Here is a 21,290-nt window from a genome sequence, read left to right as displayed (position 1 = left end):
ATAACTTATTTATAAATGGGGCAGTTTTTCCTTTTATGGCTTTTTTTTTCTTTTTATTTCTTTTGTTTTTTATTTTGTTTGGCCACTTGCAGTTATTAGTGAGGTGCCAATCCACATATCTATCGCATTTTTAGAAATTTACTGGTTCTTGAGCATGTTTTGTGTGTGCATGTGTGTAAAAGGTTTTTGCATATTGAGGAAATTAGTCATTTATCTGTCATTTGCATTGGAAACATTTTTCTGTTTTGTCATTGTTTAGTCTTTGTGATTGTTTTCTACTTTGCAATGTTTTACATTTTTATGTAGTCAGTATAACAATTTTTCCTTTTACAATTTTAGTTTTATGTCATATTTAAAATGAGATATTAGCAAGATGAGCAGAATTTTGATTTTGTTTCTGTACAATTCTCTATTTGAACATATCGCTATGAATATATATTATGCTATCTGAATTATTTTAATGGAGTATTTACTACAATGGGAAGATAATTAGGATCTATAATTAGCTGAAAAGACAAATTGTAAAATGATAAGTAAAATATGATCCCACTTTAGAAAATAGAAGAATGTCTATGCAAACAAAAAAGATTGGATAGAGATGCACCTAATTGTTAATGATCTTGGAGTTGAAGGATTTGGGTAGCTTTTTTTGTTTTCTTTCATATTAATTTCTATTTTTAATCCATCTATAATGCATATGTAATACTTTATGCTTATAAAAAGTAAAAAAATTATAAAAACTAATTCCTGCATATAAATTTCCATAATGTACTTTAAGTATGATTTCGTATAGTTTGTTTTATTCATCCAAAGGCCTAGCACTGCCCTTCTCTCTGTTCCCCACTCCACTGACCTATTTCATTCTTTAAAAGTTTGATTTATCAGACGTTTCTTATAAAATAAGATGATATACTCCATTAATATATTTAAAAGGAAAAAAAAATATATTTAAAAGGAGAAATTTCTGTTTCATGGAGCCAGAAGATAATTGGATACAAAAATATCTGACATGAATGTTATTTCTTCCACCAAATTTCAGTCATGCAAGACCCTTAATCCTTGAATTTCTCCTCCATACTTGGCTAATTTCATCTATATCTTATGTGGAATAAGTAGTGAACACTTCTGTTGTTCTCTGAATTACTTAAAAATTATTTATATAATCATACTCACTCTGTTCCAGAAATTATTTAAAGTAGTTAGTAAAAATTCACAAAGTTTGGGATGCCTGGGTGACTCAGCAGTTGAGCGTTTGCCTTTGGCTCAGGGCGTGATCCTGATCCTGGGATGGAGTCCTGCATCAGGCTCCCTGCAAGGAGCCTGCTTCTCCCTCTGTCTGTCTCTCTGCTTCTCTCTCTATGTCTCTCATGAATAAATAAATAAATGAAATCTTTTTTAAAAAATTCACAAAGTTTAAAGATAAATAAAATGCAGCCAGATAACGTAAAATGTAAAATAAATGAGCAAAGAAATCAGAACAAAGAGTGATAACATGATATCTAGCCCTTAAGGACCGGCACTCTTCTTGAGGGTGATACTGACTTTTCTAAGCAGCTCCCTTAACCCCCACCTCCCTCCAAGAAAGAGACTAGAGTTGGAAAGGGTCACATCGTCCTGAGATTGAGCCCAGAGGGAAATTAACTCAGGTGCAGGAGGTTTACCTGTGACAATAGGCCTGGGGCTTCCTGTGGGTCAGGAACAAAGCTAAACTCTTTAAGTCCTGGTTCTATTAATCTTCAAAATTACCCCATTGTTAGTGGGGGAACATTTATTCTTGCTTCCCATGTTTCTCCGTGACTCCCTAGGAGGGAAACATTTGGGAGTAGTTCTTTGAGCTTCTCAAATCTGCCTCCGTAGTAATGTCTCCCTCCTCTTGACAAGTTTGGGAGAATTGGTAAATTTGAGAGAAAGAAAGGCAACTGGAGCTCCTTCCCCGGGGAGGCTTGTGCTCCTGGCCAGGAAAGTGGGGGGTGGGTTTCTCTGTCCCTCTGCATACTAAGCTTGCTCTGGAGAGCTCTGCCCTAGTATTTCTGGAGTTCTGTTGGATTCTTCAATTCAGCTTTGTCAGTAATAAACATGACACTGTCCACAATCCCTTATCTGAAACTCCTGGGACCAGGTGGGTGGGTTTCAAACTTTAGGAATTTTCGGATTTTAGAAAGGTTATATGGTTCATTTATGGTTTCTGAGACAACTCTCCATTGTCAAGCATTATTATTTCTGCACTAAAAGGTACAAATATTCACACTGAGTGGGATAAATTAAGACCATAACACATCAGATCAGATTTTACTGCCAAATGAGTTCAGATGATACTGGATCTTTCTGCCAAGTGAGTTATGAAAACACTTTTGGCTTTTAGAACTTTTTGGATTTTTGAATTGTAAATAAGAGATTGCTTGGCTGTGTTTTGATCTCCAGCTGTGACTTTTGTGTCTACTTTCTCCGTTGGTTCCTGGCCTGGAGAGTGGAGGAGAGCAGAGGTAGGTATACCAAGAAGTTAATAAAGCTTAAGCTTCAGGGCTCTTTCTATTATGACCTTTATAACTTACTTTGTATTTATAATGTTAAATTCTTGTGCTTAAAGAGACTCTTCAAAATAAAAACTTCAGGCCCCATAAAACCTAGGTCCACCTGTGGAGGGAGGTATGATTGTCTTCCCTAAAAGCCCAATAGCCTGAAAGTAGGTACCATTATCATCCTCATTTTAATAAGGAAAAGACTGAAGCAGAGAAGTTAAATTATTTGGCATCCAATTATAAGTGGCAAAATCTGGATTCAAACCCAGTGGAACTACTGAGTTCTTGCTTTTAACCTTTGCCTTTCTACATCTGTGGATAAAAATAAGGAAATAGCTGACATTCTTTTTCCAATTAAATTTCAGAGGCTAGCCTTTATCCCAACAATAATAACCTAAGGGATCTTAATTTCTATCAAATATCTTAGTCTGATAAGAGAAGAATGATGTTCTTCAAATAAAGTTCTCTAGTAACTTAGGGGAAAAGTGCTAAAATAACAAACACCTCTGTACATTTTCTTCCAAAGATAATCCACAAGATTAAGTCCTCTTTGCAAATTATCATTTTCCTGATAGAAAGACTTTTAATGTTAGGTAAAGTCTACTCCTTTTCTCCAAAATGTGATTCTATTTACACTTCCCGACAATTATATTTGGCTTTTCCTGAAATTCAATCCAGAAATCAGTGAAAACTGTACATAGAATCCTCTAACATTTCTGTAACAGTCATCGGTTTTGTATATATATGTTACTTCATTCCTCTGCATAACAAGCCAGGGAGAAAGTGAAACTGAATACCCACATTTTACAAATGAAGACATGAGAAAGTAACTTCTCCAAGGTCACCTAGTAGTGGTAAAATTGACACCAAGATTCAGGACATTTCCCCTCCAGAGCCAGTATTACCACCTCTGTTTTATAAAAACTTGAGGGAGAAGTTCTTCCATAAGAGGAAGTGTAGAAGGATGTTTATTTAAAGAGCATGGACTTTGGTCATATAGGTTCTGAGTTGTCTCATGCATAACTTTGTGTCTGGCTAATTGGTAACTTCACGTTTCTGAGAACAACAAACCCATTCACACATTCAGATTGATTTTTATTTCATTCTCAAATTCTCCACTTGGCACAAGAGAACAAAAAGAAAAATGTTCTGTTCCTCACAGTTAAAATAGTATTTTAAACATTTTGTTATGAAATATAAAGTTATAGAGAATAATTATGGTCTTTTAAAGAGGGTAATAATAACTCACCTATGATACATCTTAACATTTTGCCGTGTTTGCTTCAGAATTTTCTCAGCAATAAAGTCCCAGTGTTTTTCTAATCCCATTCTTTTCTTGCATTACCTAGAGATAAAACCAGAAACCTAAATTTTGTATATTAATCCATAAATATTTATATAGTTCTTTTGCATTTACATGTTCTAAATATAAGATTTTTTGGTATTTATATAAAAAGGTAAATTTTATCATTTATATAAATATCTTATATTACCATTATTTAATTTGGTTTTTTATACATAGTGCTGTTTTGGGATTTATGTTGATATTGTAAGCTAATAGATTTATACCTTTAGTTTTTGTAATACTGTGGATGGGATCTTCATTTCAGTTACATTTTCTAATTGATCATAACTAGTATATGAGAACACTATTGGTTTGGGATCAAGGAAACTTTCTGAACTCGTTTATTAGTTTTAATAGCTTGTAGAGTCTCTTGGATTTCCCATGTGAGCAATCATCTGAAAATAACTACAAGAAAGCATTTTTAAGTGATCGTATTTCTCAGTGACCTGCTACTTTACAGAATAAAAAGCTCCCAGGATATCTGATTTCTAAAATAAAATAATTCTCCAGTATCTACAAGCATATATTCAAATGCAGATATTCAGGAAATGCCTTATTTCCCCCATTCTGCATGTTTTTTAAAAGGTGTAGTTATAACCATGTTCTTTTCTTGCTGTTACCCTAAGGCTTTATTCTCAGAGGATTGCTTGGTGTGACTTCAACTGGAGCGCTACAAGCTTCAAAAACTGGAAGCATATGAATCACTTTTATTTCAAGAAGAGTGTATTATCCCACTTATCATTATCTAAGATTTTATAGAACAGCGCACTTTTGGAGAAATAGTCTTTAGATTTAAGAAGCTCCTTTTCAGATTTCTCTGTAAATTGAAATAAAGATGTTCTCTTTTTGTTTTTTAATAAAACAAGTAGCTGATGAGATGTGAATTCAACATCATCTGTTCCCATCAAGAAGAAAAGTTAGAGTCAGATAACAAAAATCAAGGTCAAAGATCCACTGTCTTTGTGGGCATTTATTCTGGCCACCTATCAGTACTGGGCAAAAGACCAGTAGTCTTTTTTTTTTTTTTTTTTAAGATTTTATTTATTTATTCATGAGAGACAGAGAGAAAGAGAGAGAGAGAGAAAGAGAGAGAGAGGCAGAGACACAGGCAGAGACACAGGCAGAGGGAGAAGCAGGAACCATGTAGGGAGCCCAACGTGGGACTCGATCCAGGGTCTCCAGGATCATGTCCTGGGCTGAAGGTGAAGGCAGTGCTAAACTACTAAGCCACCCAAGACCAGTAGTCTTAATAAAGCAAGTCTCCTGGGAAAGCATACTCTGGTTTCCATGTGAACTGGGAACCAGTGCTTTTCACATTTTGAACTGACATCGTTAAAGGACATTTTTCCAAAACTTTGCTCAATAGAAGACATTATCAAACTTTATGTGTCAGTTAGGCTTCTTTGAATACAAATAATAGGAATTGACAAACTTGGGCAAAAAGTTATGAGAAATATTCTAGTAGGTCAGTTCATTAAGGGAAAGAAATTAGTAGATAGTATCTGCAGAGACCTGCCCTTGTCAGCTCTACACATATTCGTGTCTGTGTTACTCCACTCAAGATTCAGACTCCTGGAAGAGACTGATTTCCTGACTCATGCTGTGTGGCACCTCCTTGGTATGTGTTTCTGGTGGACTGAGGAATGGTAGCAGGGAGGGTACCTCCATTTTCATGTCCTTCTAAGACTATATGTGCTAGGGAAAGGGATTTCCCAAAGGAAATCAGAATTTCCTTTTCCAAGTAAAGGGGAGAATTGCTGTACAGGAGGACACAATAGATACTCATTTCATTCCTCTGTCACATGCTTTTATCAAAGCCCAAAGCATCAGTCTCCTGGCAGAGTCTCTTGGTAGTGGCATTAAAGAGGTCTCAGACCCCAGAAGGAGATCACTCCTCCGAAAGTGGTCCTAAGGATGCATGGAGGGGAGCCTCCATCAAGTCCACTGAAGACATCAGCCTGCTAGCATGGACCTGAGTCCTCTTGAAGAAAGTAGCTGTATCACAGACATGAAAAAAATGGGCCTAAGCCTTTTAAAGATTATCTATCTATCTATCTATCTATCTATCTATCTATCTATCTATCATCTATCTATCTATCTATCTATCTATCTATCTATCTATCTATCTATCTTAAAGAGAAAAAGCATGCCAATGGGTGGAGGAGCAGAGGGGGAGGGACAAGCAGACTCTGTGCTGAGTGTAGAGCCCAACCCAGGGCCTCAATCCCTTGATCCTGACCTGAGCTGAAATCAAGAGTCAGATGCTTAACCGACTGAACCACCCAGGTGCCCTGAGGCTAAAGCTTTTAAAACTGATAAGAGTCTGCTTGGTGGTCACTTATGGGTAGGCTGAGCTAGATGCCTTCCAGGAAAGCAAAAAAGCCCTCTAAAGGGACTTTTTTTTTTTTTTTTTTTTAAACTTCAGACTGTTCTTAGAGCAGTTAGCTAGCTCTCCTAAGGGAGTTCTGTGGTGCCTGTCTCCCTCTTTGATGCCTCAACTCGACTACACAGCCAAGGAAGTTTCTCCCTAAAACATCTCTCCCATTGTCCTTGTTTTGCTTCTATTGCTGCTCCTGTTGTCTTTGCCTCTACAGCCTCCGGAATGGACCACCTCAATTCATTTTTTTTTAATAATAAATTTATTTTTTATTGGTGTTCAATTTGCCAACATACAGAATAACACCCAGTGGGACCACCTCAATTCAAATCTGATTCTTCTACTACTTTCTGGTGACCCTCTATATCCCTATCCTAGCTAACCTGAGTTACCGTTGCTGCTAATAGCCAATAACTTATAGGTCTCCAGTCTTCCCTTTTCCTTTGTAAGATTTATAAAGATACCCAATCATAGTATTACCCTCATTTCCTGAGAGTATGCAATCCAGAGGAAAGTCTCACTTCTTTAAGCCCTTCCTCAAACACAAGGTCAAATCCTTTAATAACTCATTTCAGATACCCTCTTACTGAGATCCCCCACATTTTCCCATGTTGTGCATCTTCCTGCTCTGTACTAAGAAATATACCCAATGTGTTCAACTTCAGGTGTATTCCTGGTGGTCTTTAGCTGGAGGATATTGACATAATCATGGGTTTTGAACTTTCAGTGACTTAGTTTGGCATCCTGGCTCTGTTAATAAGCTATATGAACTCACGGGTCTCTTAACTTCTCTGTACCTCAGTTTCCTCATTTGTAAAATGGAGGTTATTATAGCACTTTTCCATCTGAACTATTATGAATATTAACATGTAAAGAGCTTAGTACAGTGCCTGACATATAAGTTATCAATAAATATTTGCTAATATTATTGGCTTAGTTACAGAATTTTCTTATTTTAACAAACATACTGGGCAACCCAGGTGGCCCAGCAGTTTAGCGCTGCCTTCAGCCCAGGGTGTGATCCTGGAGACCCGGGATCGAGTCCCACATCAGGCTCCCTGCATGGAGCCTGCTTCTGCCTCTGCCTGTGTCTCTGCCTTTCTCTCTCTTTCTGTCTGTCATGAATAAATAAGTAAAAATCTTTAAAAAAAAAACTAATTCCAAGATTTGCATTTGATTTTGTCCTTTGGTAGAATTATCCTTGACTTTATTCCATGATGCTCACCAAATTATATAAATTTGAACTCCAATATGTGTGTGAATGTGTGCATGTATGCATTTGCTGAGAGGATGAAGGAAGGGCCTAACATTTACTGAACACTCGGTATCAGACACTTTGCTGGGGTTGTTTATTTATTTATTTTTGTAATTAACAAGAGCTAAGGAGATTTTCACATAAAACTTTCTGAAGCTAGATGCACAATTTTCCAGCAGAGCTGCAAACAGTTCTGCTGAAAAAAGGGGCCACTTAGCCATCCTGCTGAGGATTGAGTCTGATTTAAGTCTGAAGCAAAGATTTAGATTTAATTTGCCTGCAAGGGGTAGACAAATTCTCTGCCAAAGACATGACCTTCAGTTTTTTTTTTTTTTCTACAAAGTACCTTTCAGAGCCTGCAAAACAAAATTAACTCACATGAAAATATAAATCAAGTTAGGATATGAAATCACATATGCTATTTACTGGCTCTTCTATAGACAGCAGAGTTTAGGTTGCAGCAAGCTTCAAGATACCCGAGAAGACCTTTCATTTCAGGGTCTGGAATGATTAAATGATTAAAATTGCTCTTTAATAATTAAACATGCCATCTGTATAAGGTAGAGTGTGACCTTTCACCCAGGTCTCTCAGGCTGTTCTAGAATTTCTGCAGTTGGCACATATGGTATCAGAAATCCATTGCTATTCTTCCTTTGAAATATTAGAGGAGCAGACTTAGAGCAGCTGTTTTTGTGCTGCCAGATTTCATTGAAATGTGGATTTTAAAAGCCCTTGGCTTGTCATTTTGAGTTAGCTTACCTTAATCACAAATTTCACCATAATATAATTCAACTGATGCCTGAAACTCAGTATAGTGGAACATTTGCTGAACAATGCAGTTAACAACAATAACCAAGCAGAATGTACATTTTCCAGCAAAATGTCTCTTTTGTGTTATATGTGCCCTCAAAAATGTCTGATAGCTTATAAACATTCCTTTTCTAGAACAACAAAATACAAGAAAACAATCTCCACCATGCTGTCTTTTCCCTGGTTGGGCATGAAAAAGGAATATGACATTTGGAGAACTATCTGCTCTACTATTGCCATACTACTGAAAAGCTGATGCAACCTTGTCATTAAGCCAACTATAGTAATTAGATAGCAAGTGATGAATACACTTGCATATTTATCTCAAATGTCATTTCAGAGAACTTCCACAGCTCAGATATTGACAGGTATAATAGTCAGAACAAAAGAATATCAGTCACCATAAACATAATTTCTGTGTGTTGGGTAGGGACATAGATTTTGGCTTTCATAGTGCTCGCTAATCAATCTGTAGTATCTTGGAGACTTTTCATCTGCTGGCCTTCAACAAGCTGTTTAGTTATTAAAGTCCAGCTTTGAGACTCCATTTGAATGCTTTAAGTATTGACTTTAGTGCTTCTTTTGAAAATAAACTCAATTCATCATTTCCATTCAAAAGTGTAAATTTGTAAATCTAGAAGCAAAGATAAGAGAGCTAGTCTTATTTTAAAAAAATATGCAGCAAATTTTGTTTTTAAAAGCCAAACCACGGGGGAAACTCTCTTAGAATCTATTTAAATTTATTGCTCACATAAACTTACAGGTGGGGATCAGGAAGAACTATCGTGTTTGCCTTATTGTATTCAGGAACCAGATGCAATTCACTGGGCATTAAGACATAAGATAAAACATGGTACATTTGCCCTTTTTACACACAGCAAGTTTTTTTTTTTTTAAGATTTTATTTATTTATTCATGAGAGACACAAATACAGAAAGAGAGAGAGGCAAAGACACAGGCAGTGAGAGAAGTAGGCTCCATGCAGGGAGCCTGATATGGAACTCCATCCTAAGTCTTCAGGATCATGCCCTGGGCCGAAGGAAGGCGCTAAACTACTGAGCCACCCAGGGATCCCTACAGCAAGGTTTTTAAGCCAGCGGACAGATAATAAGTATTCATTCATTCATTTATTTATGTAAAAATGTTTATTTCTGGAGTTCCTCCTGTATATATATGGATATTGGAAAACTTACAACCATGAATGAGACGTCTAAGAACTCAATCTGGGATTAATATGCAAATATATACATATACGCACACAGATTTATAAATCAAAGGAGAAGACATTTCATTTTGTGAAGGAAGGGTATGCTGGTTATTTACCAGTCAACCTTCCAAGCCCATTCTCCACCCTTACCTTCTCTGCCTGACCTCTATGATCGCCTTACTTGACTTTCTTTGTTCCTCTGGCTTCAGGAAGACAGATAGTAGAAAAGAGAGGTTGGGGTATTTATTCCCTCTACTTTCTCAGCTTCAAACTATGTTTCCCCTACTCTATGACTACAGCTCTTATAGCCAGTCCCTCTCCAGGTCTTTCCAGATTATGGCCTCTCTCTGGTCCCACGTTGCCTCTTCAGTTCCAAGACTGGTAATAGCTTCCCTTTGTTGGTAGTCCCCCAGTGTTTCACCATCCTTTGTTCTTGTTATTCCTGCTCACAGCTCACTATTCAGTCCCCTAATTGACTTCTCTTCATTTAACCCTCTTGTTGGAGTCTTGACTAATACAGAAAGAAGGAAGACAGAAGGTCAAGAAAGATAATATGGAGGTTCCTTTACTTTAAATGTTCCACATATATACTTTGGTAGATCTGAGCAGTTATTATCCCAGCTGAAAACATGTTTCTGTTGCCACCAGCAGGTGGCATTAGCAATCATATTAATAATTTAGGGATGTGCATTTTTTTTGAGTGTTGGCTGTTGTGATATTATGATTTATGATAAATAAATATTTGGTCTTCATCCATATTTCTGGCTCAGAGTTCCCTAGACCCTTGGAATTTCCTAAGTAAGGAAAAGAACAACGAAAATTTGTCTTCTGTTATGTTAATAAGGTGATTTTTAGACCTCACCTAGGGATGGGGCTGGTAGCCAGGAGATCCAACCCTAGGATTAGAAGGTTGGAACTTTTACTTCCATTTCTCCTCACTCCCACCTCTAATGAAGGGAGATGGGCTGGAAGTTAAATCAATTGCAAATGGCCGAAATTTCATCAGTCATGCCTATGTCATGAAGTCTTTTGTAAAAACTCAAAAGGACCGGGTTCAAAGAGCTCCCAGGTTGGTGAACCTATGGAGATTTGGGGAGAGAGGCATGCATGGGGAGGGCATGGAAGCTCTGTGTTCTTTCTCCATGCTGTGCCCTATGCATCTCTTCCTTCTGGCTGTTCCTGAATTGCATCCTGAGTGATCTAGTAAATTGTTTCTGAGATCTGTGAGCTGCTCTAGCAAATTATTAAACTCAAGAGGGAGGTTGTAGGAACCTGTCATTTATGGCTGGTCAGAGGCACAGGTGATAACTTGGGTTTGTGATTGGTATCTGAAGTTCGTGGGAGAGTCTTGTAGGACTGAACCCTTAACCTATGGAATCTGATGCTATCTCTGGGTAGATAGTGTCAGAATTGAGCTGAATTGTAGAAACTTAGCTGCTGTCCAGAGCATTGTTTTCTTGTGTTGGGAGACCCCCACTCCTCCCACTACCTACACGCTGAAATTGGGGATCAAAACCTAAAAGAGCTATTTTTCTCTATTTTAAAAATGTTATACAAACACTAATTCTATCTACCTGATAAATGCAGAAGCTGTGAAAGAGCTGAAAAAACAATTTTAATAGGTTTAATAGTTTTTAATATTGATAAACTTTTAATAACATTTGCTTTTGATAAAGGCTGATGATTGGAAAATGAGTGAAGAGTGAAGATGATTTGGAAAAAAATGCGAAGGAGAAAGAAAAGAACAAACCTTGCATGTGCACAAGGAATGAACTTTTTTGACAGAAGTAATTCTAAAGGACAAAGAATGAATCACATAATGAGGGAAAAACATGATGCCTGACTGTTAGGGACAGAATTATATCTCCCAAAATTCATATGTTGAAGTCCTAGCCCCTCACTGTGACTGTATTTGGAGATGAGGACTTTGAGGGAGTAATTTAGGTTAAATGAAGTCATAAGGGTTTGACCCTAATCCAACAGGACTGATGTCCTCATGGGAAGAGGAAGATACCCCAGGAGTGTGCACATGTAGAGGAAAGGCCAGGTGAGGACACAGATAAAAGTGTCTACAAGCCAAGGAGAAGGGCCTCAGGAGAAGCCAACCCTTGAGTTTGGATTTCCAGCCTCCAGAACTGTGAGAAATAAACTCATGCTGTTTAAACCCCCTAGTCTTGTGGTCTTTTGTTATGGCAGCCTAGCAGGCTTAAGCACTAAAAAATGGACAATAATCCACAAAAGACTAATGCAAGAGGCTGAGGCAAGAAAAAGAATATGTGTATTTGTGGCTAAAGGATCATAATTAATACAATTAACGCCTGCCAGCATTAGGAAAGGGCTAGGAATTTGTTCCAAAACTTAGAATGAGGAATGACTTTGAGGCTTCTCTCCTAGGTGACTGGATGGATATTAATTCTATGAATCAAATTCAGAAAATAGGAGGAGGAACAAATTTGATAGAGAATGTCAGGGTGTAAAAATTCCTATCCCCTTCAAGGGTCATTCTAGCTGGACTAGGAATCAAATTGACATGAGAAAGATTAATAGGAGAAAATCAAATGTAATAGTGCATGCCCAAGGAATCCACACAGACACAGAAATTCCAAAGACAGTCAGGCAACATGAGGTCTATATGTCATCCTGAACTAGGTAGGGGTCTGGGGCTTCAGAGGAAAGGAATGCCCCTCTCAGAATGATAAGAAGAGCAGATATTTGGGAATTAGATATTTGCTCTGCCATACAAATGGGTGACTCAGATAAAATTTATCCCTGCTATTAATATTAACCCTTATTCTGGGAGAGACTCCCTAGTTTAGATTCTTCTGTGTATTTAAGGGAAAGGCAAATGTTTCTCTCAAGCCTGTATGGTCTTGATTGATTTCAGCTCAAAATAATCTATATGCCAAAGTGGCCCATTTTAGGGTGGCTTGTCCTTGGTCCCTGTAGGAAGATGACTCTGACTTGGACATGCTGAGTTTAAGGTGTGTAAAGGGACATTCAGGTAGAGATTTCTAGAAGGAACTTGCAATATAAAACCAGAACTAAGACGATAAATGATTTTGGGATATAGCTTTAAAAGTATTTATTGAGCACCTACTATGTGTTCGGCACTATTGTAATGTTTGGGTTATATCAGTAAACAAAGGAGACAAAAAACAACAACAACAAAAAAAAAAACAAACCCTATTCTGTGGTGCTTATATTCTGGTGGACCAGAGAAAGGAAGAAAGCAGTAATATAAGTAAATCATACAATGTTTTAGGTAATACAATTTCTTGGATAGTAAGGAAATTGGGATTGCTGATATGAAGGGATTTGGGTTCCAATATTCTCTGAGGTGTTTCAGATTAAGCCTCATTGAGAAGATGCCATCTAAGCAAAAACTTGGAGGACCTGAGGGGGTTAACCAGCAGGCTATCTGGAGGAGGTGTGTTCCAGCCACCATAAAGGCTCTGAGATGACAGCATACCTAATGTATCTGAGAAACAACAAGGATGCCAGCATGTAGCCTAAAAACACGAGGACACTAATAGTAGATGATGCCAGAGAGGCAAGGTAGGGAAGTGTCAGATCACATAGGCATCAGCTTTTTATAAAAGGCTGGGGTAAAAAAAAAAAAAAAAAAGGCTGGGGTATTACTCTAAGTAAGATGGAAGGTTACGAACAGAGGTGTTACCTGGTTTGACTGACTGACGTCAGTCTTTACTTTTTATTTATTATTTTTATTACATTTAAAATTTTAATTCCAGTATACTTAACATACAATGTTATATTAGTTTCAGGTGATTCAACAATCTATACATTGCTTATTACTCATCGTGATAAGTATACTCTTTTTTTTTTTTTTTTCATTCATGACAGACAAAAAGAGAATGAGAGAGAGAGAAAGAGGCAGGGACACAGGCAGAGGGAGAAGTAGGCTCCATACAGGGAGCCCATGGATGGGACTCGATCCCAGGTCTCCAGGATGAGGCCCTGGACTAAAGGCAGTGCTAAACTGCTGAGCCACTGGGGCTGCCCGATAAGTGTACTCTTAATCCACTTTACCTATTTCATCCATTCCCCACCCACTTTCCCTCGGGTAACTCTCAGTTTGTTCTCTATAGTTAAGAGTCTGTTTCTTGGTTCTCTCTCTCTTTTTTTCCCTTTGTTCATTTGTTTTGTTTCTTAAATTCCACATATAAGTGAAATCATATTGTATTTATCTTTCTCTGACTGACCTATTTCACTTAACGATTATATTCTCTAGATCCATCCATGTCCTTGCAAATGAAAAGATTTCATTCTTTTTTAAGGCTGAATAATATATATTATATATATTATTATATTTTATATATATATATATATATATATATACACACACACACACACACACACTACCTCTTCTTTCTTCTTTATCTGTTTATTAGTTCATGGACAATTTTTAAAAAAGATTTTATTTTTTCATGAGAGACACAGAGAGAGAGAGAGGCAGAGACACAAGCAGGCTTCATGCAGGGAACCCAACGTGGGACTTGATCCGGGGTCTCTAGGATCACACCCTGGGCTGAAGGTGGTGCTAAACCGCTGAGCCACCAGGGCTGCTCTTAGCTGATGGACAATTGAGTGCTTCCATAATATGGCTATTGTAAGTAATGCTGCAATAAAACATAGGTGTGCATGTATCACTTTGAATTAGTATTTTTGTATTTTGAGGGTAAATGCCTGATAGTGAGATTACTGGATCATAGGGTAGTTTTATTTTTAACTTTTTGAGGAAACCCCATACTGTTTTTTCAGTGGCTGGGTCAATATGCATTCCCACCAACAGTGCCAAAGAGTTCATTTTTCTCTACATCCTTGCCAACACTTGTTTCTTGTGTGTGTGTGTTTTTTTTTTTAATTTTTATTTATTTATGATAGTCACAGAGAGAGAAAGAGAGAGAGGCAGAGACATAGGCAGAGGGAGAAGCAGGCTCCATGCACCGGGAGCCCGATGTGGGATTCGATCCCGGGTCTCCAGGATCGCGCCCTGGGCCAAAGGCAGGCGCCAAACTGCTGCGTCACCCAGGGATCCCATTTCTTGTGTTTTTTATTTTAGCCATTCTGATAGGTGTGAGGTGATGTTGATTTGCATTTTCCTGATGATGAGTGATGTTGAGCATTTTTTCATGTGTCTGTTGGCCATCTGTATGTCTTTCTTAGAGAACTATCTATGTCTTCTGCCCATTTTAACTGGATTATTTGTTTTTGGGGTACTGAGTTTTAAAAGTTCTTGATACATTTTGGATACTAACTTTTTAACGAATATGTCATTTGCAATTATCTTCTGCCATTCAGCAGGTTATCTTTTAGTTTTATTGGTTGTTTCTGTCACCTTGCAGAAGCTTTTTATTTTGATGTAGTCCTAACAGTTCATTTTTGCTTGTATTTCTCTTGCCTCAGGAGACCTATCTAGAAAAATATTGCTATGGCCAATGTAAGAGCAATTACTGCCTGTGCTCTGTTCTAGGATTTTCATGATTTCAGGTCTCACATTTAGATCTTTAATCCATTTTGAGCTTATGTTTGTGTATAGCATAAGAAAATGGTCCAGTTTCATTCTTTTGCATGTCACTGTCCATTTTCCCCAGCACCATTTGTTGAGGAAACTATCTCCCATTGCATATTCTTGCCTCTTTTGTCAAAGATTAATTGACCATATAATCATGGATTTGTTTCTAGGCTGTCTATTCTATTCCATTAATCTATGTATCTATTTTTGTGCCAGTATCATACTGTTTTGTTTACTACAGCTTTGTAGTATAACTTGAAATCTGGAATTGTGATACCTCCAGCTTTTTTTTTCCCCAGACTGTTTTGGCTATTCTGGGTCTTTTGTGGTTCTATACAAATTTAGGATTATTTATTCTAGTTCTGTGGGAAAATGCTGTTGGTATTTTGATAGGGATTGCATTAAATCTGTAGATCGCTTTCAGTAGTATGGACATTTTAACAATATTTGCTCTCCAGTCCATGAGCATCTTTCCATTTGTTTGTGTCACCTTCAATTTCTTTAATCAATGTTTTATAATTTTCAGAGTACAGGTCTTTCATCTCTCTGGTTAAGTTTATTCCTAGGTATTTTATTCTTTTTTTTATAATGTTATCTTTTTTAAAATTTTTATTTATTTATGATAGTCACAGAGAGAGAGAAAGAGAGAGGCAGAGACACAGGCAGAGGGAGAAGCAAGCTCCATGCACCGGGAGCCCGATGTCGATCCCGGGTCTCCAGGATTGTGCCCTGGGCCAAAGGCAGGCGCCAAACCGCTGCGCCACCCAGGGATCCCTATTTTATTCTTTTTGGTACAACTAAATGGGATTGCTTTCTTAGTTTCTTTCTGTTGTTTTATTATTAATGTATAGAAATGCAATGGATATCTATACATTGATTTTTTTTATCCTGCAACTTTACCGAATTTATTTATCAGCTCTAGTGGTTTTGGTGGAGCCTTTAGGGTTTTTTATATAGGCTATAATGTCATTTGCAAATAGTGAAAATTGTATTCCTTGCTTACCAATTTGGATGCCTTTTATTCCTTTTAACAAAAACTGATTGCTGCGGCTAGGACTTCCAGTACTATGTTGAATAAAAGTGATGAGAGTGGACATTCTTGTCTTGTTCCTGGTCTTAGGGGGAAAGCTCTCAGTTTTTCACATTGAGTATGATGGTCATTGTGAGTTTTTCATATATGGCCTTTATTGTGTTGAGATATTTTCCTTCTGAACCTACTTTGTTGAAGGTTTTTATCATAAATGGATGTTGTACTTTGTCAAGTATTTTTTCCGAATCTATTGAAATGATCATATGGTTTTTATCCTTTTTCTTATTGATATGATGTATCACATTAATTGATTTGTGAATATTGAGCCACCTTTGCATCCTGGGAATCAATCCCACTTGAACATGGTGCATGATTTTTAAAAATATATTGTTGAATTAGGTTTGCTAATATTTTGTTGAGGATTTTTACATCTATGTTCATCAGAGATATTGACCCCTAGTTCTCTTTTTTGGTTGAGTCTTTGTCTGGTTTTGGTATCAGCATGCCTTACAGAATGAATTTGGAAGTTTTCCTTCTTTTCCTATTTTTTTGAGATAGTTGAGAAGAAAAGGTATTAACTCCTCTTTAAATGTTTGGTATAATTCACCTATGAAACCATCTGGCCCTGGACTTTTGTTTGTTGGGAATTTTTGATTACTGATTCAATTTCATTGCTGGTAATATTCAAATATTCTGCTTTAGGTCATGATCTCGGATCCTGGGATCCAGCCCCATATCAGGCTGATAAACGTTTCTTCATCCTTCACTTTCTTTTTTTTTTTTAAGATTTTATTTATTTGTTCATGAGAGACACAGAGAGAAAGAGGCAGAGACATAGGCAGAGAGAGAAGCTGGTTCCATGCAGGGAGCCTGACATGGGACTCGATCCTGGGATTCAGGGATTGCTCAACCACTGAGCCACCCAGGTGTCCCCATCTCTTCATTTTCAATCTACATGTGTCTTTAGTTCTGAAAGGAGTCTCTTATAGGCAGCATATTGATGGGTCTGGTTTTTTTTTTTTTTTTTTTTTTTTATCCATTCTGTCACCCTATGTCGTATGATTGGAATGTTGTGTTTAGTCGACTTACATTGAAAGTAATCATTGAGAGGTAGGTATTTTACTTGTTTTATGGTTGTTTTTGTAGTTTTTCTCTGTCCTTTCTTATCTTACTCTCTTCTCTCATGATTAGCTGACTTTCTTTAGTGATATACTTGGATCCCTTTCTCTCTATTTTTTGCATATCTTTTACTGATTTTTAATTTGTGGTTACAATTTGGTTTGTATATAACATCTTCCATATATAATGGTCTATTAAGTTGATGATCGCTTTAGTTTGAACCCACTCTTTACTCCTCTCCTCCTCATGTTATAGTTAAATGATATCATACTTTATATCCTTTTATTTTGTGAGTCCTGTGACTGATTTTTACAAATACACTTCTTTTTACTGCTTTCGTGTTTCCTGCTTTTTTAACTCTTGCTTATGGTCTTTACTTTTCACTCTAAGAGTCATGTAGGGCTGGTTTAGTGGTCATGAATTCCTTTATCTCTTGTTTGTCTGAAAAACTCTGTATCTCTTCAATTCTGAATGATAGACTTGCTAAATAGAGTTTTCTTGGCTGCTGATTTTTTCTTATCAGCACTTTGAATATATCATGCCATTCTTTTCTGGCCTGAAAAATTTCTGCTGAAAAACCAGTGGGTACCTTTTTGGGGTTTCCCTTGTATATAACTGCTGTATTTTCTTTTGCTGCTTTTAAAATTCTCTATCACTACTTTTGTCATTTTTTTTTTACTTTTGTCATTTTAATTACTATGCGTTTTGATGTGAACCTCCCTGGGTTGATTTTTTGGGAGAAAGATCAGAAATTTTGAACATATAGAGATAAAATGTTTATTTGCCACTGTTTGGAGATGTTGAATAGGTATTTTTATATATTTGACTGGAGTTGAGGGGAGAAGTACAAACTGGAAATATAAATTTAGGAGTCAGCAGCACATGGGTGAAGAGGAGAAGAGGAGAGTTGTTGGAGCAATGCTTTTGGAGAGATGTGGAAGGTTCAAGATCTAGTGCCCTTGCAGAAGATTTGATTTTTGAATAGGAGCATGAATAATTCCTCTATAGCAACAGGCAGAAAAACAGAGAATGAGAGTGAAGGCATTGGAGTAAATGTGAATATGGAGTCTAAATTTCCTTTTGACTGTTTCCATTTTGTCTGAGATAGCACACAGTCATCAGCCAAAAGTGGTTTGGGCAGATGATGAATGAGACGATTGTTATGTCAGGAGTGTGTGAGACTGCTGGTTCCAAGTCAGCCAGAGCTGGGGCTACATCTCTGGCAAATAGATGGTACCCTTGGCAAGATGAGGCAATGAAACCTCATTCATAAAGCACCAAGATACTGAGGTTGGTGCAAGGTTTTCAGACATCATGGGTGATAAAATCACTTTCTCAATTCTTTTCCTGAAGTGGGATATTGCAATTATCTGAACAGATTCAGGGACTCAGAGCTGGTGAGGTATATATTTAGGCAAAGGACGGCTTATAGTTAGGCACAGTAGAGTGAGGAAGGGAGTGTCATGATCTCTTGTTTTGATCTGCCCTGAAAATTATGGGTTTTCTGTAACAGATTATAATCATAATCTTCTGTTCTTAATTTGGAACAATATCAAAAAAGTTTCCCCTTGTCTTTTATTTATTTGAATAAACATAATCTTTATTCATTTTGTAGTATGTGTATATATGTATATATACGTATATGGAAATGCCTAAATGGCTAGAAAGAGCAAGAGAACAAGGTCAATTTATGAACCAAGGTGCTTTATACATGGGATTTGTAGGCTTACATATTTCCCTTCCTCATTGCAGATATTCAGATCAACTCTAGGAAAGAGCACAGAAACCTTGCTTAAGAACAGTAATCACATCTGTTATCATCATTTTTCCTTCCTCTGAGGAATCTTAATATGTTGCTTTCAAGGAAGCAATGCTCAAGAGACATAAGAAAACATAAGTCGGGCAGCCCGGGTTGCTCAGTGGTTAGCGTCACCTTCAGCCCAGGGTGTGATCCTGGAGACCTGGGATTGAGTCCCATGTCGGGCTCCCTGCATGGAGCCTGCTTCTCCCTCTGCCTGTGTCTCTGCCTTTCTCTCTCTCTGTCTCTCATGAATAAATAAATAATCTTAGAAAAAAAGAAAAAGAAAACATAAGTCCAACCAGCTTAAGGGAAAGGGGAATTATTGACTCTGATAAGAGAAAAAATTGACTCCAGGGTGTGTCTGATCTTGTGTCCAGATGGATCAGCAGAATCCTGTTTCTTCTTCTGAAATGACTTCATTCTCATGCTGGCTGTTCCCTCATGAGGTGAAGTCTTTTGAGAAGAAGATGCCAAGACAGAATTAGACACGGTGATGATTTGGGTCTCCATTAATCAACGTCAGCTCAGACCCTGTGTCTAAAAGTCTTCAAAATGTCAGGTATTTCTTTTTTTCTGCTTTATAGTCACTCCAGTGAATGGTTGTAGTAAACGAGGAAGGACTGGAAGAAATCATTATAGTATATTTTTGGTGCAGTTCTTGTGGAGCCCTTTCTAGAACTCAGATACTTCTTTACTCAATGAGTTCTGGATCTGAAAATTGGCTCAAGTTTGGAAACTGATTAAGGGATCACAAATTTTTATTGGAGCTATGCCCTCAGCCTCTTCCATTCTTGCCCTTTTCTGAGTGTGGATATTAAACAGCACCCTTGTTGAATAACCCGCTATTCTACCCCAAGGAATGCTATGGTCTATTAACCATCTCCATTCCTCCTGTGAGTCAAGCCCCCATTCACTGACCCTTTGACTTTGACTGTTGCTTTGATTATTCTAGCCTTCTGAATTCTCGTGTGTGAGTACCACCACTTGATCGTTATTACTTTGGGACCTCCATCATTCCCACTGGCTGTTAGTAAGCCCAGCTCCATGACTGTTTCTACAATCAGTCTTGGCCTGCATTGGGGAGCCATCACTGAACTCAGTGACACTGGTGCCCTTCTTAGCAGCATGTTCCTGATGGCCTTGATGTTTTCTCTGGACCCTCTCCTAGAATATATAATATATAATCATCTGGTGGTTTTTCTGGTCTGACATATCTACTCCAGTAAGCTCAATTCTCTCAACCTTTTTATTCCTTCTTCCTTCAGTGTAGGCAACTCAGGTATTACCACTTTCCTCAATATTGGCCCTGCTTTCTTCAGACTTCCAAAAGTCACCCTAATAGTGAATTTGCCCCATCCCCCTGGGGTCTTGCCAGGGTATTAAATCCCATGTCCTATGAAAGTACCAAGTCAACAAAGTCTTATTTATCTAGTTTAACATTCCAGTGCCTTGATCAAGCATCTTCAAAATTCAGTATCGGTGGTATTGACTTCTGCTAATACAAGCTAATAGTACTATGGAATATAATTTTTTCCCCTCTCTTATCAGGTACAGTGTGTCCTCATCTGGATTCTACTGAGTTTAACTCAGTTTTTGGCCTATCAGCCAGAAGGAAGGAGAGTGGGGGGCTCCCATGAGGGAACTTATTGAAACATCTTATTTTCCAGCATATGGGGAGTCTACCTTCACAAGCTCTGACATTTCAGGGGGACTTGCAGAGTCAACATCACATCCTTAGGAGGATCTATCCATTTACCAAGGCCATCAGGAATATAGTGGTAAAAAGGGAACTGTATCACTAAGAATTTCAGTGTCTCTCCATAAACCAAAACTGACAGTAGAGACTGTCACAGAACTGGGCTCATTAAATCCATGGAATTACTGACGTTCCCAAAGTAATAGAACAGGTGGTGGTATTTAAACACAGAAGACATGTTTCAGCCAAGTTTTCCCAGCCAGAACTCTGGCCTTTGCATGTGTGCCTGGCTGGACATATAAATGTCTCTGGAGCTCTGTCACTATCAGGTCCTCAGTCTGCTGCTTAGCTGTGTGTCCATTCCCCCTATAGGGGATGAAGGCTACCAAATAGGTCCTCTGGCTTTCGTACTTAGTCTTTAACTGCTAGTCAGTTTCTTATTACCCCCCTATAGGGCATTAGTATAACTCTATAACCAACCCATTCTGCTGTCCTTGTAGGCACCACTTCCCTATACCTGCCAGGACATTCCTCTCCACCAGTTCATTTTACTAGATGGAAAATATTTTACCACCAGTGAATTTTTTTTTAGCAAATC

General features: G+C 37.7%; 1 protein-coding gene and 1 long non-coding RNA gene across 2 annotated transcripts in view; one reads left to right on the top strand and one right to left on the bottom strand.

The window, feature by feature from the left end:
• Window positions 1–21,290, top strand: part of CDK14 (cyclin dependent kinase 14) — a 721,193-nt gene that overhangs the window by 22,610 nt on the left and 677,293 nt on the right. The gene's annotated exons all lie outside the window — the stretch shown is intronic.
• Window positions 1–21,290, bottom strand: part of LOC140609109 (uncharacterized) — a 42,803-nt gene that overhangs the window by 19,264 nt on the left and 2,249 nt on the right. Inside the window, exon 2 of the long non-coding RNA XR_012011064.1 lies at window positions 3,769–3,864. This is a non-coding gene — a long non-coding RNA (uncharacterized lncRNA). The remainder of the gene's footprint in view (window positions 1–3,768; window positions 3,865–21,290) is intronic.

The sequence above is a fragment of the Canis lupus genome, chromosome 18, assembly GCF_048164855.1.
Source record: "Canis lupus baileyi chromosome 18, mCanLup2.hap1, whole genome shotgun sequence".
In the NCBI taxonomy this organism is placed as follows: domain Eukaryota; kingdom Metazoa; phylum Chordata; class Mammalia; order Carnivora; family Canidae; genus Canis; species Canis lupus.
This window is presented reverse-complemented; position numbering and strand designations above follow the sequence as displayed.